Source organism: Pseudoliparis swirei, chromosome 17 (assembly GCF_029220125.1).
Source record: "Pseudoliparis swirei isolate HS2019 ecotype Mariana Trench chromosome 17, NWPU_hadal_v1, whole genome shotgun sequence".
Taxonomy (NCBI): Eukaryota; Metazoa; Chordata; class Actinopteri; order Perciformes; family Liparidae; genus Pseudoliparis; species Pseudoliparis swirei.
The window spans coordinates 8,492,465-8,510,295 of NC_079404.1; the positions used below are offsets into that span (position 1 = coordinate 8,492,465).

At 43.0% G+C, this 17,831-nt stretch overlaps 1 long non-coding RNA gene across 1 annotated transcript; it reads right to left on the reverse strand.

The window, feature by feature from the left end:
• Positions 1-9,071: 9,071 nt before the first annotated feature.
• LOC130207252 (uncharacterized) lies at positions 9,072-12,679 on the reverse strand. Its single transcript, XR_008834261.1, has 2 exons — positions 12,649-12,679; positions 9,072-9,336 (listed from the first exon to the last, which is right to left on the reverse strand). It is a non-coding gene; the product is annotated as an uncharacterized LOC130207252 (long non-coding RNA).
• Positions 12,680-17,831: the final 5,152 nt, after the last annotated feature.

Genomic DNA, 17,831 nt, shown 5'->3' on the forward strand with positions numbered 1-17,831 from the left:
TCTGGGTTCACAGGAGGGTTCACACGTGAGGTCCGCTCGTGTCAAAGTCCAAAGTGCAAAGGGCAGAATCAGAACGTCCGCGGCCTTAAATAGCCTCGGTCCGGTTTCTATGGCATTGACTGACGTGCGTGCGTGCGTGCGATTCAGCAATACAGAGAGGCATTATTTATTTCCCCCATATTTTTTAAATATATATTTGATTCATACGAGTTATTATTATTATTATTTTAATTTTTATGAGTAGTAGTATTATTATAAGTATTATTATTATTATATTATTATTTCTCAGTTATCTGTTGCTATTCAGTAGCTGTATGAGCTGTAAAGCCAAACTGTATGCTAGATGAAATATATTATATTATATATTATAATCTTATTATTTCAGAAGGACCATGTAGTTAAAACAAATGTCACCATTTGATGCACTGCGCCAGATTGTACTTGGCAGATGGATGAGAAATAGATGACGCGGGCTTGCAGGTGTATGGTCTTCCGACTAAACTTTTATTTATTTATACTTACTAACATTTATTTGACAGCTATACGTTTCCCCTCTCAACTTCTTGAAACTGTTAGAGAGGTCAAATGATTACTTTCCATTACCTTTTTCGTAAAGTCTTCAGTCCATTTGTTCTTCTTCTTTAAACAAATAATGTATTCTTTTATTTGGAAATATTAACAGGTACATAACACAGTAAACATTAACTGATATTTCCATTGTTTATCATCCTTTTGTTGAAATATCAGATAACAAACCCACTCCCCCACCCCTCCCACTGTATACACTAGAGTACAGGACATTAAATACATAAACAATACATACAAAGAGGTCACCTAATTTCGCCGACCCAGACGTACACACACACACACACACACACATACATCTGGAACATCTGTATGTAGACACACCTGCACAGAGTCAATACCCAGTATCACACAAGTAAAATATATCCAGAAATTAAATGACAACATGAGTTGTTCTTCTTCTTTGAGTTCGGGCAACCTATTATACCACATGTCTTGGGGAATAGACACAACTGAACATCATCAGAAATAGGATATTGTAAATCGACAACTGGCACATCTCCGGCTCAAGATTTATTTCCCAGGGACGTAGACACATTTTTTCTTCATTAATCAGTATTTAAGAATAACACTTACTCTCTCTGTCATCAATTCCCCCCAAATGTGTTTAGATATCTGTCGGGGCATTTATTTGAGTTCTTGTGAGAATTTCGCCTCGACATGCTCCGCGGCGCTCATGTCTTCAGCTCTCACGACACAATGTGTTTCAGGTGTTTCGTAACAACCAATTACTTGCTCACTTCAAGTTACAGTGATCAATAGAAAAATCATTTTGCCAAAGGGTGCCCTTTTTTTTGGTTTGAGCACCTGCCCCCCAAAATGTCTGTGCACGTGCCTGCTTAAACACACATACATATTGGCCAGGATAGTCTTATTGAGGGTTTAATTACTGTTCAATACACATTAATTAAGGATGAAAAGATTCAGTCCGACTTGGGGGAGTGCTGTGGATCAACATCCTTAATGCCCTCTCAGAACAATTGCTCCAAGTGTGGATAAGTCTTGGGAAGAGGACCAACAGGTGCTTCTGTATCTCAGGAGGGATGGTGATGTTTCCTTAATCTGGTTATCACTCTGCACAAACAATCACTTCACTGACTGCTGGGCTTATTTTAGGTGTGCAGTTCAACAGGATAGAAATGTCTCGTAAATTCACCTAAAGAAGAAAAACTCAGGGAAAAAGAAAAAAGCGAGAGGAACCCCATTCGGTTGTTTTATCAGACATCAGTTTGTTCACTGCAGGCAGTCGTATATCCGCTCCTCAACATTCTGATAATTTCCATTAGAGCAAAATGTAATTGAATTAATAATGTCCAAAAGAGTAGGGAAACACAGCGGTGGGTTTTAATGAATTCATCAAAGAAAATAATTTTAAAATCAGTTTTTTAATTCAACAAATCTCAAAGGAAATTTCAAAGCCCACTTTCCCAACTTCCCTATAAACCATATGCTTTCTCTTACAGGTCTCTATGCCGCATTGTGCACGGCTGCATATAAAGAGAAAAAACTGTCCGCTCAATGTTATGGGAGCATCTGGCAAGGGCTGTTGAAGGTTACAATGAATTTCTGTAATCCTGACAGATGTAAAGGTATGTGAGCCTCCCGCTACCTTTAGTGCACTCAACTCAGCCTACAGGCAGCCAGTCAAACAGGAACAAGTTAGGATGTCAGAGGAGAATGAAAATGGGAAGACAGAGGTTAGTGTGGTCTGACTAGTATTCAGGTGAAGAACTCATTCCCTCGATAATTATCACATAGATTATTAGTGGACAGTCTTAGTGACAATTAATCACGCGTGAGAATGGCTAAAGGTCACAGTGCGAAAAGACCTGCAAAACGTAAGGCATGTTATTCTAAATAATCTCCCATATCAGAGCTGTTGCCTCCAGTCAGGTGCAGTTAGGATGCACTGCAGGATGTAGCCTAGGATTGTGTGTCTCATTTATCTATTTATATAAACAAAAACAAAGCCATTAAACCTTCCAGCTATGATTACATTTCAGGGCAATGTGATTGAGTCTGTATCATCATATAAATACTGGGATTCTTGATTGATGATTCTCTCTCTTTTAAACCTCACATTCAGCAACTTGTGAAGAAGTTGAAGCTGAGGCTGGGTTTCTATTTCCGAAATAAATCTTGCTTTTCTTTTAATGCTAAAAAGAGACTTGTTGCTGCTACTTTTATGCCTGTGATTGATTATGGTGATGTCTTATATATGCATGCATCTTCTCAATGTCTTCACTCCTTAGATACTGTCTACCATGGAGCATTGAGGTTCATAACTAATCTTAAGGCTCTGACTCACCATTACTCCCTGTATGCTAGGGTTGGTTGGACTCCTCTGTCCATCCGTAGACAAAATCATTGGCATGTCCTTATTTATAAGGCTATTCTACACGTACTTCCATCGTATCTTTGTTCTCTAATTAATCTGAAAAACCCTGGAAGCTACCATCTTCGCTCTGTGACCGATGCTCAAGGCCTCCTCTTGCTCTCCGTCCCTAACGTCCGTTTGGAAATGGGAAAAAGAGGTTTTAAGTTTGCTGCTCCTGCGGCTTGGAATTTGCTGCAGACTGACCTCGGTCTCCGGGAACCGGTCTCTTTAGGTGTCTTTAAAAATAGATTGAAAGAATTGGAGGGAAATTCATCTAGTTGTAGATGTTTTCTATGACGGCGGTATATGCTCCTGTGTAAGCTGGGTTGTGTTGACTTGAGTCTTAGTTTTGGTTTTATTTCATGCTGTGATTTTGTTTTGTATATTGTCTGTCACTGTTTTATGTTATATTGTCTGAAACTTTGTGTGACGTGCTACTGCTGCTGTCTTGGCCAGGACACACTTGCAAAGGAGATTTTTAATCTCAATGAGGCATTTCCTGGTTAAATACATTTTAAATAAAAAATATTCATTGCTACCAGGCACAGCTAAATCGTTTCAAAAGGCTAGGCCAGCTTTTACATTAGATTAGCCTGTTTATAGCGATGTCGCTCAGCTCCAGATGGATCAATATGGCTAGTAGGTAAGAGCTCTGTGTATCAGGTGAATTATGATTGCTGAAAAGAGTGGAAATACGCTTTTGGTGGACAACGGGAGCTGCTGAGCCTATTCAAAGCAGCCAGAAAATACAAACAACATCGTGACAGAGTATCGGGCACACAGTGGAAGTAAATAATATTACCTTCCAATAGTGCAGATGTAAATACCCTGTTTACATAATTGTGTGTTTGTTCTATGAAATATGATCCCAGAAGGTATACGACTGCCACACTCAAGCACAAAGTAGTTATTTCACGCGCACTGAAAGATGAATTTGTTTGTGATGCATTATGCAAATCAAGCTATTTATTCCCACAACCACAGTATCGTATACCTGTCACCCACAGCCATTACGGCGAGGCTTGATCAAAACCTTGAATGTTGGCAGCTTCCCACTGAGAGTGGCGATGAGGGCTGAGCATGCTACTTTGTGTATGTATTCGAGAGCCTCTGTTCATGCTGAAGCATGTCCTCTAAGGCAGCTCTGTGGCTTTGATAGTATGGAGTGAGAAGGCCCTTCTCTCCCCAGGGTCTGATATAATGAGGGTGAGCTTACGAAACATGATTTGCGGCTCTCTCAAATCAGATACTTGAAACAGCCCGAGCCTGAAACAGTACAACAAACAGCACTGATTCATTTGTACACATGCTCTCGCTCCCTCTCACCGTCTCTGTGAGCTGTACGAGCGAGGGCTAATGTGTTTTAATATGTTGTAGAGAGCGATCCGGAGATGGGGAAAGTGCACAGAGAGGCACAGGAGTCGAGCTTTGTGAGCACTCATTCAGAACATGAACATAGAAAATGAAGCTGTGCAGTTTAATTATTTCCTGTAAGCACAAAGAAAACGGGATGTGACAGATTTTTAACGATTGTGAATAGCGTTTGTAAATATGAAATAGGAATGTACTGTATGGTCCATGCCAGAATAATGCTTTAACCGTGTCATTTTTCATATTAAGTCCTTATCTACTTTAGGATCTTATCACTTGGCAGCAGGGAGTCTGGTAATTCACAAAGACATTATCCTGAGAATGAGGTATTTCTTTTGTCAAACAAATCCCCTGGAATGGGAGTCAGCCCGATTTAATAGTGCTACAGAGAGAAATGCTTTTCCTGAACCTGAATACACAATCACAAAGGGGAATTGTATTTGCTGAATGCCCATCGTTTCTTTATTTAACCTTAAAATGGCCAAACATCTGCTATTTCTTTGTGAACTATGGCAAAGAGTATCATAAGATCTACAGTGGAGTGGTATTGCGACCGAGTTCTTTGAAGCCCGACTGAGCTCTACCAGCCTGCTTTTGTGGCCTAATTTAGGAAGTGGGCCACTATCTCCTGTTTCTCTTCCCGTTTTCATGTCCTGTTTACCGAAGGGAAAAGCCAGCCAAAGTATCTCAAAGTCCATGCAATTAGCATCGTTCAGAAACGCATTACCTTGGCGATTTTGTCATAATGCATATTTAAAAAATTGGGAGTCATTGTAGATTTGAAGCATATATTGTATGTTCAATCAAAGAGGGATTGAGTAATACGCCTGCACTCGCAGCAGCCCTGCATTTCCATAATCCGTCGTCCTAAACATCTCTGCAGCTGCCCGATCCCGGTCTAATTGTCAAGCTGATGATGAATCTGATGTTGGCGAAGCAAATAATCTTTTCTCATTTTAGCATGAACTGAAATAATTAGCTACAACCCTTTCAACTGTCAGAGAGAGAGAAACAGTTTCTTAGTGTCGGAAGTTATTTTTCTATGTTAATTCAGTTAAAGGTAAAATCTCAGGCAAGGTAACCTTAAAGGATTTGCACTGTAGCCGCAAACTGTAAGACAGATATCTTGTCTAATTGGCAGGTCAATGTTCTGAACCTTTAAATCACTTGAGGAGCTGCTTGCTCATCTGACCTAACTAAAACACTTTCTGCTGATACTTCTTTGAGTCGAGCCCCAAACTATTTCCTCACTGCCCTCAATAATGGCCTCAATTTAAGCTTCACCGTGCCTTACCTTCCCCTTATTTTTGTTTCCCTTTGAGATACCAAAGCTTTTCTCGCTCTGAGCTGCTGGAAATAATCGCAGGACATGAGATGAATAGAAGTGTTTTTTTCCTCGTTTGACTTGGTGTGTTTTGTATTCTTGTGCAGCCCGTTTCTAGTGTTAACTTGGCATATGATACATGTCTTGTCATGAAGAAAGCCAGGTGACAGCTCTGATAAAAAAAGCTGCTTATACTGTAGGTCCTATGAAAATACTAAAATGATGTATGAACAACAGATAAAGAGAGCATCAGACCTTTATTTAAAGCACTCGTCCCAAACAGGGCCACTGTCTGCATGAGTGTGAGTAACGTGTGTTTATACTGGAAGGCAATCATAAATACATAGGCTGAACATCATATATTCATTCATGGAAGGTGAAATACATGCTTCATGTGTGTTCTCACATGTAAAGGAGGAAGAACACTATATTTCGTTGTCAATGTGTAGTCAGATTTCATGTCAGTGGTATTTCCGCTGAGCCTGTGATGCTGCCATGTGTATCTACTAGATAGGAGTAGTGGGATGAGAGAAAACCATAACAATGTCTAATCATGTTTATCCACCACAACATAAAAGTGCTCTGATAAAAGATGGGATTGACGTACATCGTTATTGAAAAATTTAGCTTTCGACCTTAAAGGGATTCCCTTGTATCTGTAAAATATGTTATAATTGAATGATCTCCTGAGAGCAAAACAGGATGAATCCTTTGGATTCTCAGTCAGATAACATCTTGCAGAAGATCTTGGTCACCCCAAGGAAACAAAGAGTAAACCGATAGATATAATAACATCAACCAGTGTTGCATCTAATTCCTGTATTCTATTTGCTATAAATGATGATGTTGTCATCCAGACCAGAACTAAAGCAAGCACAGCCCGAACAGAACAGATGCAAGCATCCAATGCTCAAATACTTGGCGCCTGTTTGCAGTTCTTGCAAAATTAGCATTTGTGAATAAAGGTGGAACAATAGAGACAAGTTAAATATGCGAAAAATGTGCAACGTCAGGAAATGTGCATCAAGACAATAAGCATTATACTATGTGAATAATTAACACCTTTTATCAAGTACCACTAGGTTCAGTTAATGTGAGAACAGAGTCTGTAGTTTCTGCTTTCACAGAATACAAGAAAACTGATTGAGTTTGAATGCAGGTTTGGCCCCATTAGCATCTCCCTGTCCAAACGTCTATTACATGGCCTTTTGTAATATGTAAAGGATGTGTACGTCAGCTCAAAAAGATTTGAGTGAGTGGAGAGGATTTTCCTCCAGTGTTCAGTGCTGCACCTCGAGCAGCACTCATGACCACGGGGTGGAGGAGGGGCAGCTGGAATTCCACTTCTCAATGATGAAATTCTTTTCATCATGCCTCTTTTGCATAACAAAGGTGCATCAAATGCATTATATATGGCTAAGAGTAACAGAGAACCACCACAAGAAGACTGTCTTTCCGACGCAGTCTTCTTTTTCAAGGAAATATAGCAAAATACTTCGGCACGATATCCACCATCTACCACAACCTCAACAGGACAAGTGTGCATGAGTCACTAACCATATGGTTAATATGATTAGAGTGATACATTCCTCCAATGAGTACGATGCGCAAGTATTGCAGACGGTTCGTTATTTCTTATTCATACATGTTTGATTACATTTGTTAAATTGCTTTAAAGTCTAATGAACCAATGGCTTGTTTCTTTTGACCCCTCACAGTTCAGGGTGGCACATAGAAGGATATATAGGTCTGTCATATTTCATCAGAGTTTTTTTACGCTGATAAAAGGGATGGGATGAAACGAAGGGCCATTACAGCTGAGGCTCCATGCCAAGTGTCACTCAAATTTTTATCGAGCCACTAAAGACAAAGAGGTGGCCTGAGGCATGCCTCTTAATAACAGGCCCGGCTGCAGCTGACAAGTGGCACAGCGACCTGTGATTGGAGGAACAGACAGGAGGCTTTAGAGCACCTCATCCCGCACAAATGATAAGACTCGGTGGATGGCAAAGTTTAAAAATACAATAAAAGAAAGCGTTTGATTAAGAGTAAATTATCTGCACTTGAAAAAAAGGTAGCAAGTAAGACAATGTGCATATGTTATTCCCTCGTGTCGAGGCACAGCTTCTGAACAAACAGAACATTTACGATGTGGGAGGTACAGCATATACCAAGGCCTAAAATATGTGCTACGATTAAAGTTGCATATCAAATTAAAATTATGAAATATTTGAAAGGTTGAACGTATGATTTTAAACTGCAAATGTTAAAAAATGTACAGATAGGATTCAAACATTTGGAAAGGATTTGAATGTCTGAGATAAGTACTTCAGTCTTTACATTTTTGCAGTGAAATGTGTTCAGTGTAACAAATCTGTGGTACCAGTTTTGCAGATATCTAACTAACTCTTTTAAGAAATTCAAAACTCCCTTTTCCAAGAATAAAGCCTGCTCTTTTAGCTTTGCATTCTGGGATTTCAGCAATTTTTTTACCAGAGGAAGAAAGGCAGCGGCGAAAACTGTCGGCAGAAGCTTATGGTTTCTCAACCCATCATGTATCTTCTGACAGAATTTAAACCAATGAGTTGACAGGAATCCATCTTAACGATAAACTCCCGACCAGGCTGGTCTGGCATTTTTGGCGTAGCCCTGTTTTTCCCCGTGTCAACTCATTTCTTCCCATCGAAACACGTTTAGAAATCCCAGAATGCAAATATGACAACAAAAAAACGTTCAGTTTAAAAACCATTCTAACATTTACACTTTCAAATCCTATTTTAAACATTTAATATAGGACCTTATTTTTTACTATTAACCTCATACTCAATGAACACTGCAGCTAAATACATTGAAAATGGTTGACTGATCTTAAAAAATCCCTGCGCTGTACATATAAGGCAGACACATTACATAAATTATGCTTAAGTAGTGCTCTCCGAGTCATTCGCATATTCAATACAGCACTTCACGACCTCAAGAAGATTTGCTGGATTAGAGGTTGTAAACCAGACAATATCGATATATTGATCTCCCCCCCCCCCCCCCTCTCACTGAGAGCTGCATTGAATTTCCCAACACTTAAGATGCAGCTGAAGGTAAATAAGGTGCTTTTTTTTATCTGTTATGTGTATGTTGTCTAAAACTAACTCTCTCTCTCTCTCTCTGTTTTCTTTTTTTCCCACCACGTATGCTGGTGTGCCACAACATCTTTTTTTTTAACAAAATCTCTGGCGGGGAGCTATCCATACTGGTTTCATCTTAATTTAGTAATACTCTCATATGAATGCATTATAGGAGCGACTGTCTCTTACAACACTGCCAGGTAGGTACTCTAGACCATTTTGAGGCAACATTATGTTACGAACTCAGACACTTAGGAAGTAGGACCCAATTGCATGACCCGGGAGACAGAGATAAAGTATTTGTAAGTACTTTATTCTTCGGTTCTGCAGTGAACAAAATGAAAGCGCTCACGTAGTGAGGGATCAAAAACTTTTCAAGAGCACAACATAACCCGACCTGATCATGGCAAAAGACCAGACGAACTGACAAGGAACACTGGGAGACAGGGGAATTTAAGCACATGGTAACAAGACACAGGTGGGACCAATCAGGGGCGGGGCTGACACTGATGAGCATAGGAGACAGGTGTGATGACAGGTGAAAACAATCAGGAAGCCTGGAATGAGAGAAAGCGAACATAAATGACATGAACCTCTCTAGCATATCTGTCGGTGCACAACAGTACCCCCCACTCTAGGGCCAACTCCTGATGGCCCAGGCTGATTGTAAAAGTCGTGGATAAGAGTCTTGTCTACGATAAATGAAGCAGCTATCCAGCTTCTAGCCTCAGGACCGTAACCCTTCCAGTCTACCAGGAATTGCTTGCCACTTAGTCTATTACGGACCTCCAGTAGCTTACGGACCTTGTAAACGTCACCCCTTCAAAGAACTGGGGCGGTGGAGGGGCTTGAGGCGGGAACAAGTGTGCTCTCACACACCGGCTTGATTATACTAACGTGAAACGTTGGGTGCACTCTCAAGGTCCTGGGAGTTGCAAGCGTACCGACGCCGGGTTGATGACTCTGGATACTGGAAACGGACCCACAAATCTCGGAGCCAGTTTCTTTGAGGCGACATGGAGTGGTAAGTCTTTGGTAGAGAGCCAAACCTTTTGGCCTGGACTGTAGGAGGAGCGACCCTGCGATGAACGTCCGCAACAGCCTTCATCCGAGCTGAACTGGAGAAGAGACTGGCGAGCACCAGCCCAAACTCTGCGACAACGTCTGATCATGGCATGTGCCGATGGAACCATCACCTCTTCCTCGTTGTTAGGGAAAAGTGGAGGCTGGAAACCATTGACACAATGGAATGGAGAGAGACCTGTGGCCGCCGTAGGAAGGGTATTGTGGGCAACCTCGACCCATGTGAGGTGGTCACTCCAGGTGGTCTGGTTCCGGGAGACGAGACAACGTAGTGTAGTCTCTAGTTCTTGGTTCAGACGCTCCGACTGTCCATTTGACTGAGGGTGATATCCTGATGACAGGCTGACGGTGGCACCTATGAGTCGACAAAACTCTTTCCAGAAGGCGGAAATGAATTGTGGACCCCTGTCGGAAACAATGTCATTAGGGAATCCATGGATCCTGAATACTTGATTCATCATGACCTCTGCGGTGACTTTGGCAGAGGGAAGCTTGGTCAATGGGATGAAGTGAGCCATCTTTGAAAATCGATCAACCACTGTTAGAACCGTAGTCTTGCCTCTGGATGAGGGAAATCCTGTCACAAAATCCATCGAAATGTGTGACCAAGGACGATGGGGAATCGGCAGCGGCTGGAGCAAGCCCATCTTAACTTGAGATGAGGTCTTATTACATGCACACACCGGACAAGCCGCTACATACTCGGCCACATTTTTCTTCATGGATGGCCACCAGAAACGTTGTTGAATCCTGAACATTGTTCTTGCTACTCCCGGATGGCACGAAAGCACAGATGAGTGAGCCCAGTGGATGACCTTGGAGTGAAGAGCCTCCGGAACAAACAGCAGATTGTTGGGACACTCGCTAGGCGCTGGATTCATGACATTTGCCTCTTTAACGACTGACTCCACTTGCCAGGAAAAGGCTCCGATCACCCGGTTAAGTGGAAGGATGGTCTTGGGCTCTACCGCAAGTGGTTCGGGATCGTAAAGACGAGACAAAGCATCGGGTTTATGATTCTGAGACCGGGACGAAAAGAGAGTGTGAAGTTGAATCTACTAAAGAAAAGTGTCCACCTGGCCTGACGGGAGTTGAGACGCTTAGCCTTTCTTATATATTCTAGATTCTTGTGATCTGTCCAGACTAAAACGGTTGCTCTGCACCCTCTAGCCAGTGTCTCCATTCCTCGAGGGCAGCTTTTACAGCTAACAATTCCTTGTTTCCCACGTCATAATTCCGCTCTGCCGTTGTCAACTTCCGCGACAGGTAAGCACATGGATGCATCTTGTTGTCTTCTGCAGAACGTTGAGACAGTACTCCTCCAATTCCCTCATTGGAAGCATCCACCTCGACCATAAACTGGCGCTGGGGATCTGGAATGGTGAGTATGGGAGCTGATGTGAATCTATCTCTGAGAAGTTTGAAAGCAAGATCCGCCTGGGGGTCCACTTGAAGGAACCTTAGGAGAAGTCAGAACATGCAGAGGAGCAGCAACAGAACTGAAATTCCTAATAAACTTCCTATAGAAGTTAGCAAATCCTAGGAACTGCTGAACCTTTTTCCTGGAGTCTGGTGTGGGCCACTGGGATACTGCACTGACTTTCGCAGGATCCATTTGGATATGATTAGGTGAGACTATGTATCCTAAGAAAGACACCTCTTCTGTGTGGAACTCGCACTTCTCTGCCTTGACATATAGCTGATTATCCAGTAGTTTCTGCAAAACTTGGCGGACATGGTTAACATGAGATTTAGCGTCTGGGGAGAAAATCAGTATGTCATCCAGATACACAAACACTGAAATATTCAAGAATTCCCAAAACCTCATTCACAAAAGCTTGAAAAACAGCCGGTGCATTGCACAGTCCAAAAGGCATTACCAAGTACTCATAGTGACCATTCTGAGTGTTGAATCCAGTCTTCCACTCATCCCCTTGTTTTATTCTAACCAAGTGATATGCATTTCTTAAATCCAACTTGGTGAATATCTTGGCCGTTTGAAGCAGTTCAAAAGCAGATGACATGAGTGGCAGAGGATAGCGGTTCTTCACCGTAATGTCATTTAGTGGACTGTAGTCTATGCAAGGTCTCAGAGACCCGTCTTTCTTTCCCACAAAGAATCTCGCTCCGGCTGGAGACGATGAAGGACGGATAATCCCTGATTTGAGTGAAGAGGAGATGTATTCATCCATTGCTGTTCTCTCAGGTCTCGAAATCGAGTAAAGTCTCCCTTGGGAATGGGGGCTCCGGTAAGAGATCAATGGGACAGTCAAAATCTCGGTGAGGAGGTAGCGACAAGGCTTTAGACTTGTTAAACGCTTCTTTTAAATCATGGTAACAGGAAGGTACCTTGTGTAGATCAGGATAGTCAGGGTGATCTATAATGATCCTACTAGAGTCTGTTGGTGCATTAACAGGTTGCAGTTTACACCTGCCCTTACAATCCTCTCCCCATTCCTTAACTTTCCTGAAGGCCAGTCTATGTGAGGATTGTGGATCTTCAGCCAAGGAAACCCCAAAATAATCGGGTGCTGAGTCGACTCAAAAATATGAAATTGCATGCTCTCGGTATGGTCCTTATTTATAGTAATCCGTATGGGCTCAGTGCAATGGGTAACTGTGAACAACAAGCGGCCGTCTAAGGCACTGGCACTAACAGGATGAGATAGCGGGACAGTTTTGATTTTTAGCTGTTTGACTAGGCCCCAGTCTATAAGGCTTTCGTCAGCCCCTGAGTCTATTAACACACCCTGGTCAATGGTCTGATTGTTAATACAAATGTCTACCTGAGTAACAGGTCGAGGAGGGAAGTCTGCGGAAACTTGCTCACCAGCGCCTCCTTTGACTGATGAGCACGATCTTTTCCCGGGCATGAAGCGAGTTGATGACCCGGCTGGCCACAGTAGAAACAGCAACCCTCCCGTAGACGGCGCTGCCTCTCCTCCAGAGAAAGCCTGGTTCTTCCAAGCTGCATGGGTTCACCGGAGTCATTCGGAAGTGTAGTCCTCTGATGGTCCGGTAACATGAGCTGGAAATCCTCCGCTGGCGGCGCGACCCTCGAGGCGAATTCTGGAAGCTGGGAATAACATCTCGGTTGCGTCGACGCCCTCTCTCTTTCGAAGACGGTTATCGATCCGGATGGCCACAGCGATGAGGATTCCAGATCCCGGTGTCTCCAGTGGAGCCAGCTGGTCCTTTATCGGTTCGAAAGTCCTGTCATGAAGGCGTCACGAAGAGCCGGAACATTCCATCCGCTGTCCGCTGCTGCTGTACGAAACTCGATGGCATAATCAACCACCTGACGGTTGAGCTGACGTATTTGAAACAGTCTTCTGCTGGCCTCCGTAGCAGGCGATGAGTGGTCAAAATGCGCCTCATAGTCTCTATGAAATCGGCCAATGAGTAACATAGTTCGGTGTCTCTAGACCATTCTGCAGTAGCCCAGGCTGCAGCTCTTCCCGTTAAATGAGACACAATAAACGCCACTTTACCATGCTCAGATAAAATGCTGCTGGGTTGTGTTGAAAATGCAGATCACACTGTACCAGAAAGGCTCTGCAATTCGAAGAGTCTCCGGAAAATCTCTCCGGAAGAGCCAGCCGTAACGGGGAGGAAACAGCCTGACCTGGGTCGTCAGCTGGAGTATTGACAGGCAAATTCTCAGCTGTGGATGACGTCACCGGAGGAGCAGTCTGTTGATGAGTGAAAAATTATTCATTTGGGCAACCAGTTGTTGCATCTGTGTAGATAATTCTTCCTGAACCCCGGCCTGGCGTCCTCTCAGCTCTTGTATTTCCCGGCTGACTTTGTCCAGTCTTTCCTCGTGATGAAAAATCGTCACGCCCTGTACCGACAGAGCGGCGTGAAGCGTTCTTGGGTCGGCTGGGTCCATAATGTGGTCAGTTCGTTCTGTTACGAACTCAGACACTTAGGAAGTAGGACCCAATTGCACGACCCGGGAGACAGAGATAAAGTATTTGTAAGTACTTTATTCTTCGGTTCTGCAGTGAACAAAATGAAAGCGCTCACGTAGTGAGGGATCAAAAACTTTTCAAGAGCACAACATAACCCGACCTGATCATGGCAAAAGACCAGACGAACTGACAAGGAACACTGGGAGACAGGGGAATTTAAGCACATGGTAACAAGACACAGGTGGGACCAATCAGGGGCGGGGCTGACACTGATGAGCATAGGAGACAGGTGTGATGACAGGTGAAAACAATCAGGAAGCCTGGAATGAGAGAAAGCGAACATAAATGACATGAACCTCTCTAGCATATCTGTCGGTGCACAACACATTACAGGCTCACGTAAATTAGGTTAGGCCCAACCATGACCTTGTAACCACACAATCTCCTCCCAAGACCGCAGCATGTTTTTAATAGGTCTGCCTAATATACCGGGTAGCAATTTTGTTTCCATCCATCCCTGCTGGCTGATTGCATATTCTAAGGATGTTTCAGGACATATGGCTGTGTAAGAAGGAAATTTCTCTCATGGGATTTGGTGGATATTTCTCTGGTGTACATTTGGAGAAGTACAAAACAGCAACATTACATGGTTGAAATGAAACCCCCATAGTGTTATCCATTTTTATTCACAAGGTGCATTGACATGCCTCTCCTTGGTTTCTGTGTGTGAATGCAGAGTGGTGGAGTTTTGTAGCAATTCTCAGTTATAAATCATGGAGAAATAAGAATTATGGGGTCTACAAAAACATGTCTTGCTCGAAATGCATTATTACCATTAAGCCAAGCACTCCTAACTTTTCCTTCAAAGAGCTTTTTTCCATTAAAGCTGATATTTCAAGCAGTCGGTACTATTAAAGTGTAATGACTGTCTGTTTTAAAACTATTATCTCTATCTCCGGGTACAGTGAAAGGCTTTCACATGGCAGATGTGCAGTCATCTAGAGCTTCCATGCTCGTCATAATAATAATGAGAAAAAATGAAGAAATTAGGCCTGATGGAAAATCTGTTATAAAAGCTATAAATTGTCTGTTGTACAGTTACGTGACTGTGGTGGGGCTATTTGTACTGTGTCATTCTGCTAAAAAATGCATCTTCAGTGGTCAACCATTTTGAGACTGCTTACCTCACACAGAATACTAGTAGAGCTAATATTCATCATGTATTTTCCGCCAAAACATTAACCACAATCAGCGTGAAAAGGTGACATTAAATCCAAATCACCAGTCCACTCTCACTGCCAGGTTTCTGTCATTTTCACCTTCACCGTCTTCCACTCAGCAGCGCCATATTGTCGCCTCAGTTATCGCTGATTCAGCAAAACTGAGAAATGGGATAAGAGTGAGTGTGTGTGTGCGTGTGTGTGTGTGTGTGTGTGTTTGTAATTCCCAAAGCGTATATATTGCCGTGGTTACAAAATCAAATCTCTCTAGAGGGTCAATATTTCAATAAGATTGATATTACTGCTTTGCCATTTAAAGGCCGCTGTCCTCACTAACGACTGATGATGCATGAGATACAGACTTCAATGACTCATACAACAAAGTGTCAACCCTGCATGAATGCATGGCATCGATATGTTCCCTCTGGGCTACCGGCTGGCACCATATCCGGCTTTAGTTGAGGTCATACAGCCATTTTTAAGGAGCACACTGCATGTGAGGGGTCCCCTCACTGTAGAATACACCATGTTTTTCCATGGGCATTAGTGAGAGAAAAGGTAAGCTCTCTTACTGTCTCTGAAATGAGAATACAGCAAAAATCCCTCACCTTCACTTTTACTCTATCCTCTAAACTGCTAATTTAAACCATTAATTTACACTCACACTGTTTTCAGGATCATTCTATTTTCTCCTCCTTCACTCACCCTCCGACTTTCCCCCGGAGTGGCGGATGGAGAAACAGTCGGGGGTACTGCCTCAGTAATTGGAGAAGTCTTATAAAGCATGCAGATGAAACAGGGAGAGACGGAGAGGAGCAAAAGTGGAAAAGGAAAACGGACCAAATTCCTAATTAGGCGCCCTTTTTACCCCCCCATTCCTTCTCCTGCTATCCTTGGCATAATTAGGCGCAGTGTACAGGGCTAAATAGGGATTGACGCTTACATGAAGGTCTGAGTGAGGAGGGGGTTCAGAGGAAAGCTGGGGCTTTGATGAGAGCGTGAAGAGCACTGTCAGCACACTTACTCTTATACGTATAACAATGAAACACCCTGTCAGATAGAAACTTGGACAATGTGGATGCTAAACTTGCAACATGCGCTGAATATGGTCTGAAATATCAAATGCATGTTTGCATAAAAGAGACCTTAAGGTAATCAAAGGCCAGTGCAGTTGCAAAATGGGGGAAAGGAGAGACAGCCCCAAATAGCAATGAGACATCTGAAATATGACGTGCAATGAAAGAGAGGCAATCTCAATGATGTGACATTCATTTCCTTTCAGGTGGTGAGAGGAGGATGAGATAGGCTGTCTCCTTTTTAATATATCAAACAGTGTCAGTGCCAATGGGAGTACACAGCAGAGGCAAGTACACAGGGAGATATACTGCAGTCTACTGCATTTTTCAAATTACTCTATCATAGTTATAAAACTGTGGCTATAAACATACAGGAGGATTTTAAGAAATATCACATTGCATCTCTTTGAGGGAGTTTTACTGTTTGTGTGTTTGTCTCAGTTTGTTAGTCTCCCGCATATTAGAGTTAATGTTAAATACAGGATGTAATTTTGTTCTCTCGATATGATACTGCATTGTTTTGTTTTAGGAGAAAAAAAAATGTTGTTCTGTTTTCTCAACCAATGTCACAGTTATTTCCTGCCCCATTTGTATCCTGTCTTTTTCAAACCCTTTAATGCTACAGATGTTTTAACAGTTGTGGTTTATTTCTCTCCAGGCAATTTCATCTTTAACAAACAGACACCTCTTTGCAAAACCTAAGTCCCACTGAAATGATGAGAGTGCCAGCTCTGCGGAGCATTCTTCCCATGGTTAAGCCACCTACCGCAGCTAAAGGAGGCTCAGCTCTGCCACTCCTGCAGGATGGCGGGCTGCTCTTATCGCCCCACCACGAAGCCGGAGAGGGGTAATAGGATTGTGCCTCACAGAGAAAGTGCCATGTTCACTAAGCAGGGGAGGGCTGAGGCGCAAGTGTGAGAGGCTGCGGCTGTCCGGCATCATGAAAGCAGAGGAGCAGGTGGGGAGGATGTGTTCTCCTCGCTCCATAAATAACCCTGCTAAATTGCAGGCTTTGGAGGGACAGTGGGACACTGGTCTGCCAGTGTATATCTGGAGGCCTGAATATAACCTGTAATCCTGCAGCCCAGAAGAACGAACAGCACAGCAGTTACGACAAAATGTATTTTCGGCAAAATGGAGGCCCCGTCATTTATGAGCTCGGCAAGAGATAGATGGACAAAAAAAGAAAGAAGAGTGAGAGAAAGAGAGAGAGAGAGAGATAGAGATTTGAGGCTGTCGCTGTGATTTTATAGTTTGTAGTCATTGTCTGAGTGGGAGACTGCTTCCTTGACTGGCTGAGTCCCAGCAGCAGCACAGCCTTGACTTTGTACTCGAAGGAGGAAGATGAAAGCAGCACTGGGTCAAAAAGGGAAGGGTGGGTGGGAGATGTGTCGGGGCTTTATTTGACTGACAACCGGATCACTTTGGTTTCAGATGCCGGCTGGGTGTGACTGTTCACATTCAGCGAGACTCTTGGGGTGAAGCAAGCATTCAAAGATGAAATACTGACTTCAGAAGTTGAACTGATCCTCTGTGATGATTCTAAATCTGAAATCGGGGGTGCTGAAGCGAAACAAAGATTCCCCCGTTCAACCCTCTACAGTGCGTTCAAGGCAAAACCATTCAACCTGCTGGCATTTAGGTGAGTAGGTGTGTGCCTTAGGTACACACCTACCACCCGGCGCTCATGAAAAGGGCAGTAAAAGGCCCTGCAGGTGGTGGAAGATTGAGACGTTCATGCTTGTTTTTTTGATAGACT